This window comes from Rhinopithecus roxellana, chromosome 13, assembly GCF_007565055.1.
Source record: "Rhinopithecus roxellana isolate Shanxi Qingling chromosome 13, ASM756505v1, whole genome shotgun sequence".
In the NCBI taxonomy this organism is placed as follows: Eukaryota; Metazoa; Chordata; class Mammalia; order Primates; family Cercopithecidae; genus Rhinopithecus; species Rhinopithecus roxellana.
Window position 1 is genome coordinate 29,165,452 of NC_044561.1, and position 15,163 is coordinate 29,180,614.

Consider the following 15,163-nt stretch of genomic DNA (forward strand, 5'->3'; position numbering starts at 1 on the left):
GGAAGAATCAATATCGTGAAAATGGCCATACTGCCCAAGGTTATTTATAGATTCAATGCCATCCCCATCAATCTACCAATGACTTTCTTCACAGAATTGGAAAAAACTGCTTTAAAGTTCATATGGAACCAAAAAAGAGCCTGCATTGCCAAGACAATCCTAAGTCAAAAGAACAAAGCTGGAGGCATCATGCTACCTGACTTCAAACTATACTACAAGGCTACAGTAACCAAAACAGCATGGTACTGGTACCAAAACAGAGATATAGATCAATGGAACAGAACAGAGTCCTCAGAAATAATACCACACATCTACAACCATCTGATCTTTGACAAACCTGAGAGAAACAAGAAATGGGGAAAGGATTCCCTATTCAATAAATGGTGCTGGGAAAATTGGCTAGCCATAAGTACAAAGCTGAAACTGGATCCTTTCCTTACTCCTTATGCGAAAATTAATTCAAGATGGATTATTTAAATGTTAGACCTAATACCATAAAAACCCTAGAAGAAAACCTGGGTAGTACCATTCAGGACATAGGCATGGGCAAGGACTTCATGTCTAAAACACCAAAAGCAACAGCAGCAAAAGCCAAAATTGACAAATGGAATCTAATTAAACTACAAAGCTTCTGCACAGCAAAGGAAACTACCATCAGATTGAACAGGCAAGCTACAGAATGGGAGAAAATTTTTGCAATCTACTCATCTGACAAAGGGCTAATAGCCAGAGCCTACAAAGAACTCAAACAAATTTACAAGAAAAAAACAAACAACCCCATCAAAAAGTTGGCAAAGGATATGAACAGACATTTCTCAAAAGAAGACATTCATACAGCCAACAGACACATGAAAAAATGCTCATCATCACTCGCCATCAGAGAAATGCAAATCAAAACCACAATGAGATACCATCTCACACCAGTTAGAATGGCAACCATTAAAAAGTCAGGAAACAACAGGTGCTGGAGAGGATGTGGAGAAATAGGAACACTTTTACACTGTTGGTGGGATTGTAAACTAGTTCAACCATTATGGAAAACAGTATGGCGATTCCTCAAGGATCTAGAACTAGATGTACCATATGACCCAGCCATCCCACTACTGAATATGTACCCAAAGCATTATAAATCATGCTGCTATAAAGACACATGCACACGTATGTTTATTGCGGCACTATTCACAATAGCAAAGACTTGGAATCAACCCAAATGTCCATCTGTGACAGACTGGATTAAGAAAATGTGGCACGTATACACCATGGAATATTATGCAGCCATAAAAAAGGATGAGTTTGTGTCCTTTGTAGGGACATGGATGCAGCTGGAAACCATCATTCTTAGCAAACTATCACAAGAAGAGAAAACCAGACACCACACGTTCTCACTCATAGGTGGGAACTAAACAATGGCATCACTTGGACTCGGGAAGGGGAACATCACACATCGGGGCCTATCATGGGGAGGGGGATGGGGAGGGATTGCATTGGAAGTTATACCTGATATAAATGTTGAATTGATGGGTGCTGACGAGTTGATGGGTGCAGCACACCAACATGGCACAAGTATGCATATGTAACAAACCTGCACGTTATGTACATGTACCCTAGAACTTAAAGTATAATTATAAAAAACAGAGAGAAAAAAAAAAAGTTTGTGTTCTTTCAGAACATTGACTATATTACCATTGTCCCTTCTGCCGGCAAGATTCTTGCCGTAGATTCACTGATAGTATCAAAGAAGCACCCTTATAAATAACACATTATTTCCTTTTTTGACTTTCAAGATTATCTACTAGTCTGTGACTTTCAAAACTTTGCTTATGATTTTTCTCATTATGAATCTTTTTGTGTTTGTACTAGTTAAAATTTGTTGAACTTTTTAATTTTTATGTTTTTTTCTTAATTTGATAAATTTGCAGGCATTATTTATTTTTATATTCTTCAACTCCATAATTTGCTTTTTACTACTTTTTATCTTATTGTGTATGTTCTCACTTTTTTTTTTTACTTTAGTTGTCTGTGCTCACATTTTGCTCACTGAGTACCATTTAGATAATTACTTTAAAAAATTTTAGGTAATTTATACATCTCCATTTCTTTAGGGTAGATTTCTGGATATTTATCTTGTTTTTCTTATTGGGCCATAATACCCTAATACTTTGTATATATTGTAATTTTTGGCTGATTATATTGTATTATGTTATATATGTCCATTAAACTTGGAAATTTAAAAAAAAATTACCAGTCACAGTTTCTACATAGTGGCTTTGTCCAGAGGGAGTCTGACACAATCTGGTTGGCCTAGAAATTCTGAAGGTCCCTCAAATCTTTTCTCAAGTTCATTTTCTTTTATTACCTTTGGTCTCAGCCAAACCAAACTGTCATTTGAAGTATACAACCATGTCTTTGAGTATTCCGTGTCATGGCAGACAGAAACCACTCTTTGGAAAAGCCCCAAAAGTCAGAAGCATGAGCATACATTCTACTATTCTTTTTTTTTTTTTTGAGACAGAGTCTCACTCTCTCGCCCAGGCTGGAGTACAGTGGCCGACCTCAGCTCACTGCAAGCTCCGCCTCCCGGGTTTACGCCATTCTCCTGCCTCAGCCTCCCGAGTAGCTGGGACTACAGGCGCCCGCCACCTCGCCCGGCTAGTTTTTTGTATTTTTAGTAGAGACGGGGTTTCACTGTGTTAGCCAGGATGGTCTCGATCTCCTGACCTCGTGATCCGCCCGTCTCGGCCTCCCAAAGTGCTGGGATTACAGGCTTGAGCCACCGCGCCCGGCCCATTCTACTATTCTTTTCCTTCTTCTTCTTTTTTTTTAATGGAGTTTCACTCTCGTTGCGCAGGTTGGAGTGCAGTGGTGCAATCTCAGCTCACTGCAACCTCTGTCTCTTGGGTTCAAATTATTCTCCTGCCTCAGGCTCCCAAGTAGCTGGGATTAGAGGCATGCACCACTACATCTGACTAATTTTGCATTTTTGGTAGAAATGGGGTTTCTCCATGTTGATCAGGCTGGTCTCAAACTCCTGACATCAGGTGATCCACTTGCCTTGGCATCCCAAAGTGCTGGGATTACAGGCATGAGCCACCACACCTGGCCACAAACATTTCTTCTTGTGAATGTAGAGGACATACATGTGCCTGACAAAAGAAATTTTAGACTTTAAAAAATTTTTTATATGGGGGTGGGTGATAATCTAACCACTGAAATTCTTGAGAATTCAAGAAATTCTCATGAAATTTTGTCAGCTGTGAAGTAACAGTACCCTCAGTATTAATAGCCTGTATGAAGTGCATTTTCCCACTGAGTTCTCCAAAAATGTCCTCAGTGCAGAGATGAGAAAACACAGGCTTTGCAATTTCAAATGGCTGCTGAACAGCACATGGGTCAGAACTAAGAACCTTCCACAGAGAGGACTTCATGACATTCCCTCTAAATTACCTGAAACACAGTGGCTTCTGACATTGAGTGGAAGAACCTGGAGAAGACTTTTTTCTTCTCCATTTTGGAGACAGTGAACAGGGCAAGACAGGCAAGACAGATAACTTGAGGAACAGAAAACCCAAATCCATATTTAAAATAACAATGAAAAGGTGACTCAAACATACCAGTTGGAAAACTAGAAATAAAAGGAACAATGTGTTTTTATTTGCCCCACAGACATGAGATGGTCAAAAAATTCAAAGAATGTTAACATCCAAGGGAGGCTGTGTCCAGAGAAGCAGCTAAATTCAGGGACTGTTGATAGCAATGTACTTGCCACAGACCTTGTGGAAAGTTGTCCGGCTGTAGCTATACAAATTTTACATACGTATATCCTTTCACCCAGTTATCACTTTCCTGGGAATCTACCATCAACAGGGGATTAATGCAGATAATGTTCTAAATTGTCTCTTCTCCCTAATTTATATGTTGATATTCTAATATTTATATGTTGATATTCTAAGGCATATATAATGTAATCAACCTCAAATTGTGAGAGAGCCTTTGGACATATGGTCCTTAAAAAGGTGACTATGATTCAGTAAGTTAAGTAAAGTGGATCCTAATCTAATATGACTGGAGTCCTTTTAAAAAGAGTAAAGACACAGAGAAGCTCAAGGTAAGACCCTGTGAAAATAGAAATAGAAGGTGGTCATCTCATCTCAAGTAGAATGAGGCATTAAAGAAACCACTCCAGCCAATAGTTTGATGTTGAATGTCTAGCCTCCAGAATTATGAGACCTTCAGTCCATGGTATTGGGTTATGGAAGCCCAAGCAAACTGTTAGAGCCAATCATGACATACGTAATGTTTTCCACATTACAGCTAAAATGAAAATAGAATGTTACTATGGCAGGCTCCACCAGCATTGAAAGGCTAAACCACTCTGGGGAAAGACCTCCTTTTATAGAACACTACAAAGACATGCGAAGGCATGGTTTATGCCCTGATGAACTACAAGGATGAGTTCTCTGAGATGACACATTGCAGACAAATGCATGGAACAATGTAACCCATTTTTCATGTAACCTCTTCCCTATTTTTGTGTACAAACCTCCCTAGTAGTAGTGGTGGTTTTTAAGTCTCGGAGAAGCTCTGGCAGTACAGTGAAGCTGCCTGCTACAGAAGATACCTGGGGCAAATAGTTAAAACAGTACAAACTGTAGCAACATGAATAAATACATCCTAGTGTAAAGTAAAGACAACGCAAAGGTCTTCTTTGATATTTCTGCAAGTATGTAAACAGGGATTTACACCTAACCAAGATGGCATTGGAACTAATGAAGGCCAGATTTTTTGGGAGTAAAACTTTTGGTCACGCATAGAAAAAAGCTCTAAGACAGAGCCAAAAGAGTCCATGTTTGGGACTGGGTCCAGGGCCCATCCTGGTCTTGTCAGGCCCCTGTCTGTAGAGACTCCCATGTGTCTGCTCTCACCATAGTGTTATACCCTACTTTGTTTTAACCTGATTGTCTCTCTTAGCTGAGAAAGCCAGACAGACTCCATTTTAGTTCCTTCACTTACAACCCCCCTTTACCTCCCTCCCTTAATGACATAACTAGTGCAAGTTGACTCCAAGCACGTCCAGGAATGCACTTACTGATAAGATATTGAGGCAAGCTGAACCAGCAGTTCCTGGGGATGCACTCGGTGGATGGTGCCTAAAGCCCATGCATTTATCTCTTGTGATCGTTTAAGTCTCTGCACCTGGAACTGTTTATTTTTTGTAACTGCCTTTGTAACCAATTAATTTTTTAACTTTTTGCCAGTCCTGCTTCTGTAAAAATTTCTTCAGCTAAGCTTCCCCTCCCCTATTTAAACCATGGTATAAAAATGAATCTAGCCTCTTCTTCGGGGTAGAGAAAATTTTGAGCACTAGCCGCCTCTCAGTTGCCGGCTAATAAAGGACTCCTGAATTCACCTCAGAGTGTGGCCTTTCTCTATACCTCACTCGGTTACATTTGGAGGCCCTAGTGAGCTAATCGCCACCGGGTGAGTGCCGGACTCGCTCCGGGCTCCCCCAGACAGACGGTGGGCTTATTGGGGGGTGCCACCTGAAGACGTTCCAGGGCCCCATAGGCCACCGTCTTCCGGAGGGGAATGGATCGACTGCAGGTGTGTGCCCACCAAAATCAACTCCTGAGTCCTCCGTTTCTGATCCTGAGAAGGTAAGTCAGATCTGACTCTTTCTCTGGGAGGGAAGCAGCCCTGACGAGGGCGTCCCTCTGACTCTGCCCGTATTCTAGGATGCTGGAAGGCAGAGTCCTGGTTTCTGGTTTCTGTCTCACTCTGTTTCTCTGGGAGGGAAGCTGCCCTGATGAGGGCATCCCTCTGACTCTGCCCACATTCCAGGACACTGGAAGACAGAGTCCTGGTTTCTGTCAGGCTTCTCTGTAAGACTAGTCACTCTCTCACCCTCTCTTTCTCTTCTCCTTCTCTCATTCAGGTCTACAGGAGACTTCTGTTTTAGAACAGGAATAAAGAACTGTAATAAACTCTGTGTGAGTGGATGTGTGAATGTGGAGTTCAAGGGCTTGTGTCTGAATTTCCAGTTTGTAACTCCATGGTGAAAGCTACAGAGTTCGAGTGGGCCCTCACCTGCAGTTCCGTAGCAACCTCATAAGGCTTAAGGCAGCATCGGGCATAGCTCGATCTGAGCCAGGGTTTTATACCGGCCTGCCAATGCCAAGAGGAGCCTAAGTTCCCTCTGGGGGAGCGGCCACGTGGGCATCTAACTGATCCCATCACGGGATCCCCTCCCCTTGTCTGTCTATAAAAATTGTCATGGTTGTTTGTATACCCCAGTGTCTCTTGTCCTGTCTGGTGTCTGTCTAAGTTTCACATGTCAGGTCATTGATATTGCCCAAGGCGACTGGGCAAGGACTTCTTCAAAGTCCTGAGTGCAGATTTTCTAACACAGGAGGTCAAATTTCTCATCAGTCATTTGTGCTGGCCTTCCCAGTCCTGCCCTTTCTGTCAGAAAGAAATCAGGTGTTGTTATGGGGAGGGGTGTGGGAAACATTCACCCATTTCGGATTTCTGACACTGTAAAGATTGCTGGCATTTGGATTGCCACACCGCATGCCCCAGTGACTAGACTACCTCCTCTTTAAAACAGTTGTGGATTCAAAATAGCCACCCTGCAGACCTCCTTGCTCACCTTTTCTGTCATCTCGTAACTTTTCCCACGCCCTTAGATAAGGCACTGTGCAGAGAAACCTATGCCTGTACCACCTTGCTCCACCTGGTCTCTTATTCTATCCCTCTGTGGCTACTGTCCTACCTTAGGAGAGATTCGAGTGGCCCCTTTCCTCTTCATCCCTATCCCTTACCCCACACATCTTGTTTTCCTGTGTCACAGCAAGTCCAGCACCTCCAAGACTTGACTCTACTCTCCTTCCTAAACCCTTAAAAGAAAGGGCCGAGTTTGAACATTTTGCCTTTGAGTCATGGAGACACCAAAGATATTTGGGCTATAAGTCAGAAAGGAGGGGGGGATCATGTAGGTCCCATTGGCCTCAGACTCACCTCTTTTCCTCCCCCTAGATCTCAAAGCTTAAAGAAACAGATCTTATGAGGCCAGAAGTGTTGGCTACAGTTGTTTTCCTACTTCTGGCTATAATACTTCTGTTCTGCCAGTACTACAGCTCCCCAGATCTTGAATTTCTCTGTTCATGCTGGATTTAATATTTCTGCTTAGAACTTGTTAATTGCCTCCAGAATGGGGAGCTCTTCTTCCCAGCCCCGTAAAGATTGGAGCCCTCTCCAATATACATTACAGAATTTCTCTCCAGGTTTCTCAGAGGATTACGGAGTCTGCCTTAAGAAAGTCAAACTCTGGACACTCTGTGAAGTAGAATGGCCACAGCTTGGAAATGGGTGGCCCCCAGAAGGGTCACTGAACCCCACAGCTGTTCAGTCTGTGTGGCAGGTCATTGCTGGAACTCCTGGTCACCCCAATCAGTTTCCCTATATTGATCAATGGCTGAGTTTTATCCAGAGCCCTCCTGCATGGCTCCACTCATGCACCATTCATGATCCCACCTCCAAGGTACTTTTGAGCCAGACCGCACTTTTGCCCCAACCCTCAATTCCCTCATCTCCTCCTGTACTGCCTCCTTCTAAAGAAGAGGAAAATTTTCCTTATCCATGTCCGCCCCCCTACAACCCTACTGCTCTCCCAGAATCTTCCCTAGTCTCTTTGACTACATCCCCTGTGACCTCTCTGTCTGTAGCCTCCTGATTACAGCCTCAGCAGGATGAGGTAGCCCCCCTCCTCCCGCTGAGAGAGGCACAAATCCCTCTGGGCAGTGAGTGTTCTGCTCCATTTTTAGTTTATGTCCCCTTCTCTACTTCTGACCCGCACAATTGGAAAGCTCATAATCCCCCTTTCTCTGAAAAGCCCCAGGTCTTGACCTCACTGATGGAGTCTGTGCTCCTGACTCACCAGCCCACCTGGGATGACTCTCAGCAACTGCTTTTAGTCCTTTTCACCTCTGAAGACAGGGACCGTATCCAGACAGAGGCTAGAAAGTATTTCCTTACATCAGCCAGTAGACCAGAGGGGAAAGCCCAAGACCTCCTTGAGGAGGTTTTTCCCTCTACCCAGCCTCACTGGGATCCAAACTCCTCAATGGGGAAGAGAGCCTTGGATGATTTTCCCCACTATCTCCTTGCCAGTATCAAAGGAGCTGCTCAAAAACCCATAAATTTATGCAAGACAACTGAAGCTGTCCAGGGTCCTGATGAGTCACCGGGAGTGTTTTTGGAATGCCTCCAGGAGGCCCATTGGACTTACACCCCTTTTGACCTGGAGGCTCCCAAGAATAGCCGTGCTATTAATTTGGCATTTGTGGCTCAGGCAGCCCCTGATACTAGAAAAAAATTTAAAAATTAGAGGGATTTGCTGGAATGAACATCAGTCAGCTTTTAGAAATAGCCCAGAAAGTTTTTGACAATCAAGAGTTTGAAAAGCAAAAACAGGCAGCTATAACTTCTCTGCTTCTCCCTTTCAGGCTACCTTTAATAAGTCTGTACTTACTTCCTTAAACACCTCAGTCTCCTACCAGGCACCCAACAATACCTGGCTGACCTGCACTTCAGGCCTCACTAGCTGCATCAATGGGACTGAACTGGGGCCCCTTCTGTGTGTGTTGGTTCATGTGCTCCCCCAGGTCTACATGTACAGCAGGCCAGAAGGACAACTTCTCATTGCTCCCCCTGAATTACATTCCAGGTTTCGCCGAGCTGCCCCACTCCTTGTGCCCCTTCTGGCAGGCCTTAGCATAGCTGGATCAGCAGCCATTGGCACGGCTGCCCTGGTTCAAGGGGAAACTGGACTAATGTCCCTGTCCCAACAAGTAGATGCAGATTTAAGCAATCTCCAATAAGCCATAAATATACTGCATACCCAGGTAGAGTCTCTAGCTGACGTAGTCCTTCAAAACCACCAAGGCTTAGATCTACTATTTCTCTCCCAAGGAGGGTTATGCGTGGCTCTGGGAGAGAGTTGTTGTTTTTATGCCAATCAGTCTGGAGTCATAAAAGATACTCTCCAAAAAGTTCAAGAAAATCTGGATAGATGCCAACGGGAGCGAGAAAATAACACCCCCGGTACCAAAGTGTGTTTAACTGGAATCCACGCTAACTATTCTAATTACTGGATTGGCACGACCCCTTCTCCTCCTCGTGTTAGGTTTAGCCTTTGTGGCTTGTCTATTAAATTGGTTTCTTCACTTTATAAAGCAGAGCATAGCTTCTATCAAACTTATGTATCTTGGAACCCAATATAACCCCCTTGTTATAACCAAGGAATCAATGATTTGATTTCGCCAAAACACGAGTGGAGAATGTGATACCCTATCTTGTTTTAACCTGATTGTCTCTCTTAGCTGAGAGAGTCAGACAGACTCCATTTTAGTTCCTTCACTTACAACCCCCTTTTCTTCCCTCCCTTAAGGGCATAACTAGTGAAAGCTGACTCCAAGCACATCCAGGTATGCACTTACTGATAAGATATTGAGGTAAGCTGAACCAGCAGCTCCTGGGGATGCACTCGGTGGATGACACCTAAAGCCCATGCATTTATCTCTTTGTGATAGTTTAAGCCCCTGCACCTGGAACTGTTTATTTTTTGTAACTGCCTTTGTAACCAATTAATTTTTTAACTTTTGCCAGTTCTACTTCTGTAAAAATTGCTTCAGCTAAGCTCCCCCTCCCCTATTTAAACCATGGAATAAAAACAAATCTAGCCCCTTCTTCGGGATGGAGAGAATTTTGAACACTAGCCGTCTCTCAGTCACCAGCTAATAAATGACTCCTGAATTCACCTCAGAGTGTGGCGTTTCTCTTTACCTTAATCAGTTACAACAATAGCTCGCTGAGGGCCATGCTTGGTGGTGTAGTAAACCTGCCCCTTGTAAAAGGATATGAGGGCGTTTAACCCATCAAACAGCTGCTCATTGATTTTAATGCAGCTCTGTAAAGAGAGTGCCCAGCAGTTAGGCCAAAAATAAAAAAATTAATGATCTGCCTTGATTTTACCACAAGGTGATATCCCCATTAGAAATTCTGCCCCCCGGATCAGGCACATAGCATTTGCATAGACCCCCAGCCAGTGAGGAAACCAGAGAACAGCTTAAGCGCCTTGGATTCACATCTGAGTAGACAAACTTGGTCCCTTACACTCAAACGTTTATTCCACCAGCCATGACCTGGATGTGAACATGACAGACAGATCCTCCAGGATTCCAACTCCTGACAACCTGACCCTGTCAGGAAAAGCCGCCTCTTTTCCTGCTCCCCCAGCATCACACGGTTATGGTGGGACAAGTGGGGTTGCCCAGTGTAGATGATAAGAGAGGCCTGGCATGGACAGACCGACAGACCTGCCCTGGGCTACACTGTGTTACCTGTGGGTGCCTCTTGCCAAATCGACAGAAGCATGAAGGATGCAGGCTGAGCCAATGTTTATATTATAAGAAAAGGCTCTCTCTTTGAGCCTTTCTAAGGCAACAGCTTAGGAATGTCACCATGCAATGAGAACACAGTGCTCTCTTAAGCATCTCCCATGAAATGAGCTAGGTATGTAGCAGGACAAGCTGCAGACAAAATCCCTCAGACAACGAGTTAAAGAAGGAAGTAGTTTATTTGGCCAGGAGCATTGGCAAGACTCCTATCTCAAGAGCTGAGCTCCCTGAGTGAGCAATTCCTGTCCCTTTTAAGGGCTCACAACTCTAAGGGGGTCCGCTTGAGAGGGTCGTGATTGATTGAGCAAGCAGGGGGTACAGGACTGGGGGTTGCATGCACCAGTAATTAGATTGGAACAGAACAGGATGGCGATTTTCACAGTGCCTTTCTATACAATGTCTTTAATCTATAGATAATGTAACCAATTAAGCCAGGGGTTGATCTTTAACTACCAAGCCCAGGGTGTGGTGCCGGGCTGTCTGCTTCTGGATTTCTTTTCTGCCTTTTCATTTTTATTTCTTTCTTTGGAGGCAGAAATTGGACATAAGACAATAGGAGGGGTGGTCTCCTCCCTTATTGCCCCCCACCAGCTTTGAGAATCTCATTCAATAGTGGGAGTTCTCACTTTCATTCTCACTACCCATGTCCTCTTTCAGGACAGATTGATAGTGATTCATATAGTACACCTGTGCTGAAACATTTTGGTGAACTAAGGTAGTGATGAAGCTTTTTATCATTTGGAGAAGTACAGGTAGCAAACAAGGGAGCAGTAAGCAGGTAAGCAGGTTCCTATTACTATTATAACTCCTATTATAAGAGTTTTATTTTATTTTTTTTATTTATTTTTTTTTTTTAAAAAGACATTTATTCAGCGTCACGATCAGACTATTACATTTAGCAATCAACAGCATGGGTGCAAAAAAAAAAAAATCTACATTAAAACCCTTTGTTGGAATGCTTTACACTTTCCACAGAACAGAAACTAAAATAACCTGTTATACAATTAGTCACAAATACAGTCCTCGAGTTTTTTGCCCATACACATGAGTATTTGTCTAAAACATGTCTTCTTTGTAGCAGCTAGGCCCTGCCACCACTGTGCTTGGCTGAGTTCACAAATCTGTTGTAACCTGTAGCTTCCCTGTCACTTCTCTGGCTCTCCTCTCCTGCTAAGCTTTGTTTCCTAATTAAAATCTTCTGCCACTGCCATAGCTACTGCTGCTGCTGGAACCGCCATAGCCACCTTGGTTTCGTGGTTTTGCAATGTATTGGCCTCCACCGCCATAGGGGCCAGAGCTTCTGCCTCCAAAATTTCCTCCCTTCATGGGTCCAAAATTTGAAGACTGATTGTTGTAATTGCCAAAATCATTGTAGCTTCCACCACCTCCAAAATTGCTTCCATCATTACCAAATCCATTATAGCCATCCCCACTGCCACCATATCCACCACCACCACGGCTGCCACCAAAGCCACCACGACCACTGAAGTTTCCTCCACGACCGAAGTTGTCATTGCCACCGAAACCACCTCCACGACCACCACCAAAGTTTCCAGAACCACTTCGACCTCTTTGGCTGGATGAAGCACTCGCCATCTCTTGCTTTGACAGGACTTTCCTGACTTCACAGCTGTGGCCATTCACAGTATGGTATTTCTGAATGACAATCTTATCCACGGAGTCATGGTCGTCAAAGGTTACAAAGGCAAAGCCCCTTTTCTTGCCACTGCCTCGGTCAGTCATGATTTCAATCACTTCAATTTTCCCATACTGTTCAAAATAATCTCTTAGGTGATGTTCTTCAGTGTCTTCTTTAATGCCACCAACAAATATCTTTTTCACAGTTAAGTGGGCACCTGGTCTTTGAGAATCTTCTCTTGAGACAGCTCTCTTTGGTTCCACAACTCTTCCGTCCACCTTGTGTGGCCTTGCATTCATAGCTGCATCCACCTCCTCCACAGTGGCATATGTGACAAACCCAAAGCCCCTGGAACGCTTGGTGTTTGGATCTCTCATTACCACACAGTCCGTGAGCGTTCCCCATTGCTCAAAATGGCTCCTCAGGCTCTCATCTGTTGTTTCAAAGCTCAACCCTCCAATGAAGAGCTTCCTCAGCTGTTCGGGCTCTTTAGGAGACTCTGACTTAGACATGACGGCAGGGAGAAGAGAGACTTTAACGATGCTTCTTCGGCGGCGTCCACGGGCAGAAAGGCTATAAGAGTTTTAAATCCTCCTAGCACTGGGACCCATTTTCCAAACGTGGCTCCAGGATCAAATCCATGCCACACTTGCATGGGCACATGTGCCAGTTATGTCATATCTCTAACTGTGTCTTCAACTACTTGCCCTTGATCATCTATGTGTAGACAGCAATTAGTAAGGTTAAATTTCCCACAGACCCCTCCTTCAGCTGCTAGCAAGTAGTCGAGGGCCAATCTATTTTGATAGCATTTCTCATCTGAGTTTCTTGCTAGGCCAGAATAGTCAAGGCTCTGCCACTTTTATTAGTGATTATTTCTAAGACAACTTGTAACTGTATGATTCTGTTGATCATGTAATGGGGGTCTGGTACCCCCACGAGCTGTCTTGTGCCCAGGTAGCAGGCCCATAATATTGTACGATTTTTGCAGAGGGCCATTCATCATCTTTCCAATTTCCTATAGCTATGCTTCTCTTTTCTCGGGAAGTATAGACAAAGAAGCCCAGGAGTTTGCCTGTTTTTATGGGCAGTAGGAAGAAAGATGGTTTAATAGTGTCAATAACACAACTACCTGCCCACTGGTCAGGTAATTTGGCATAAGCTCTTTGCCCACATATCCAGTATAATCCAGTGAGGGCTGTACAGTCCCAGTGGGACTCTGGGTGGGTCCACACAGTTTGCAACTTGGGTAATTTACTAAATGGATTTATCTTTGTGTGATTTGAACTCCACCAAGTGAGTGTTTTAGTGGTACCATCATACAGTTTCCGTCCCAGACAACTAAGTAGTCCTACGAGGTTAGCGAATTCTTTTCCTTCTCTAACTATGCAATATTGTCCAATAATTGAGGCTTTTAGGACCCAGAAATTACCAGGGTGATTCTTTTGAGCTGTGAATTCATCAGGAACTGGGTCTGTAGGTACTAATTCTCTGGATTCCCATGGCCATTGATTTCCCATTACAGTTCCTCCACATACATAACATGAAGTGACATTGTGAGACTGGGCTACATGATCAGCTGATTGCAAAAACAAATTTCTGGTTTTTTCCTGGAATTTCAGGTACTGGCACATTTAGTTCATTATAGAAGGTTTGAAACACTGGCTCAGGAGAGCGTTTGTAAACTTCTCCTTACTCAAGGATCCAGTCTGGCCCCATCAATTCCTAAGGCCACATGCTCCCCTTTTTTTAGCAGGGATTAACAGGATTGGTTATTACTAGCTCTAAGGGGTTACATTGTCCTTTAGTACAGAAAGGGCCATTTTTTCCTTCCTGAAGGTGGACTGGATCCTTTTCATTTTTTATCCAAGTGGCCCAAATGATACAAGACCAGTATCCACATTCATTTCCACACTGTCCTAATTCATGACAAATGTACTTATTTTTGGTCATATAGCCTTTTTCTCAACTAAAAGAGCCACATCCCGTTCCTAACTTATTGCTGTTAATGACAGCACAAGCATCAAATTTCAAGATTATGTGTTTGCGCACCCCTTTTTCTTCTGTTCTGTCTAATACTTTACTTGTATCATTTAGAAGTCCTGACCAGTCTCCAGTCCTTAATCTTATTTCAAAAACTGTGGACATGGGAGGCTCAGAGGGGTCATAACACACATCTGGTCGGTCGTTTCCTGGGCTACATACCTTGTACTGAGTGTCATTATATAAACATGCTCCTTTTAAAGTTCCTAGGCATTCATAGTAACCATAGAACAGAAAGATATTTTTAACTTGTTGCCCTAGCTCGGTAACCTGATGTATACACTGAGAGCAGTCCTCCATGCAGGGAAAATCAGTAGAAGTTTTTATGATACCAGTCCAAATTATAAGGAAAATTAGTCCCATGATGATTCTCCTCATGCTTCAGCCATGCGTAGACCAGTCAGCTTCCGGGTGTGACTGGAGCAGGGCTTGTCGTCCTCCTCAGAGTCACTTTGCAGGAGTTGTCAGGGCTCGGTTTTGCCTCTCAGGTTTCAGCAGCTGTAGGTTTCACATGGCTGTGGTGGATCCAGGCTGGGATTCCTTTTACCTTTACAGCCATGGGGGTGGTCAGGAAGACGATCTGAGGTTCTTTCCACGGTGGCCGCAAAGGGGCTACGTTCCAGTCCTTGATCCACACGCGATCTCACGGAGAGAAAGGGTGAACTGGGGAGAATAAGCTGATGGGACACCTCTCATTTACCCAAGTTGAGATTGTTTGTGTAATTTTTCCTAAAGCCTGTAGCTGTCGCTGTAATTCAATTTCACCTAATTCTCAGGGAGTGCCTGGAAGCTCCCATAGTATAGGAGGAGGCCTATGATACAGTATTTCATAAGGGGAGTATCCTGTTTTCTTAGAAGGAGTGCATCTAATTTTAAACAATACCATAGGAAGGGCTTGTATCCACTTTAATCCTGTTTCCTGGCATACTTTTCCTAAACTATTTTTGATAGTCTGATTCATTCACTCCACCTTTCTGGAACTCTGAGGTCAGTAGGTGGTATGTAGCTTCCAAGTGATTCCTAATGC

At 43.7% G+C, this 15,163-nt stretch overlaps 1 pseudogene across 1 annotated transcript; it reads right to left on the reverse strand.

The window, feature by feature from the left end:
* Positions 1-11,309: 11,309 nt before the first annotated feature.
* LOC115892784 lies at positions 11,310-12,661 on the reverse strand (annotated as a pseudogene). Its single transcript, XR_004052694.1, has one exon. The product of XR_004052694.1 is annotated as a heterogeneous nuclear ribonucleoprotein A1-like (transcript).
* Positions 12,662-15,163: the final 2,502 nt, after the last annotated feature.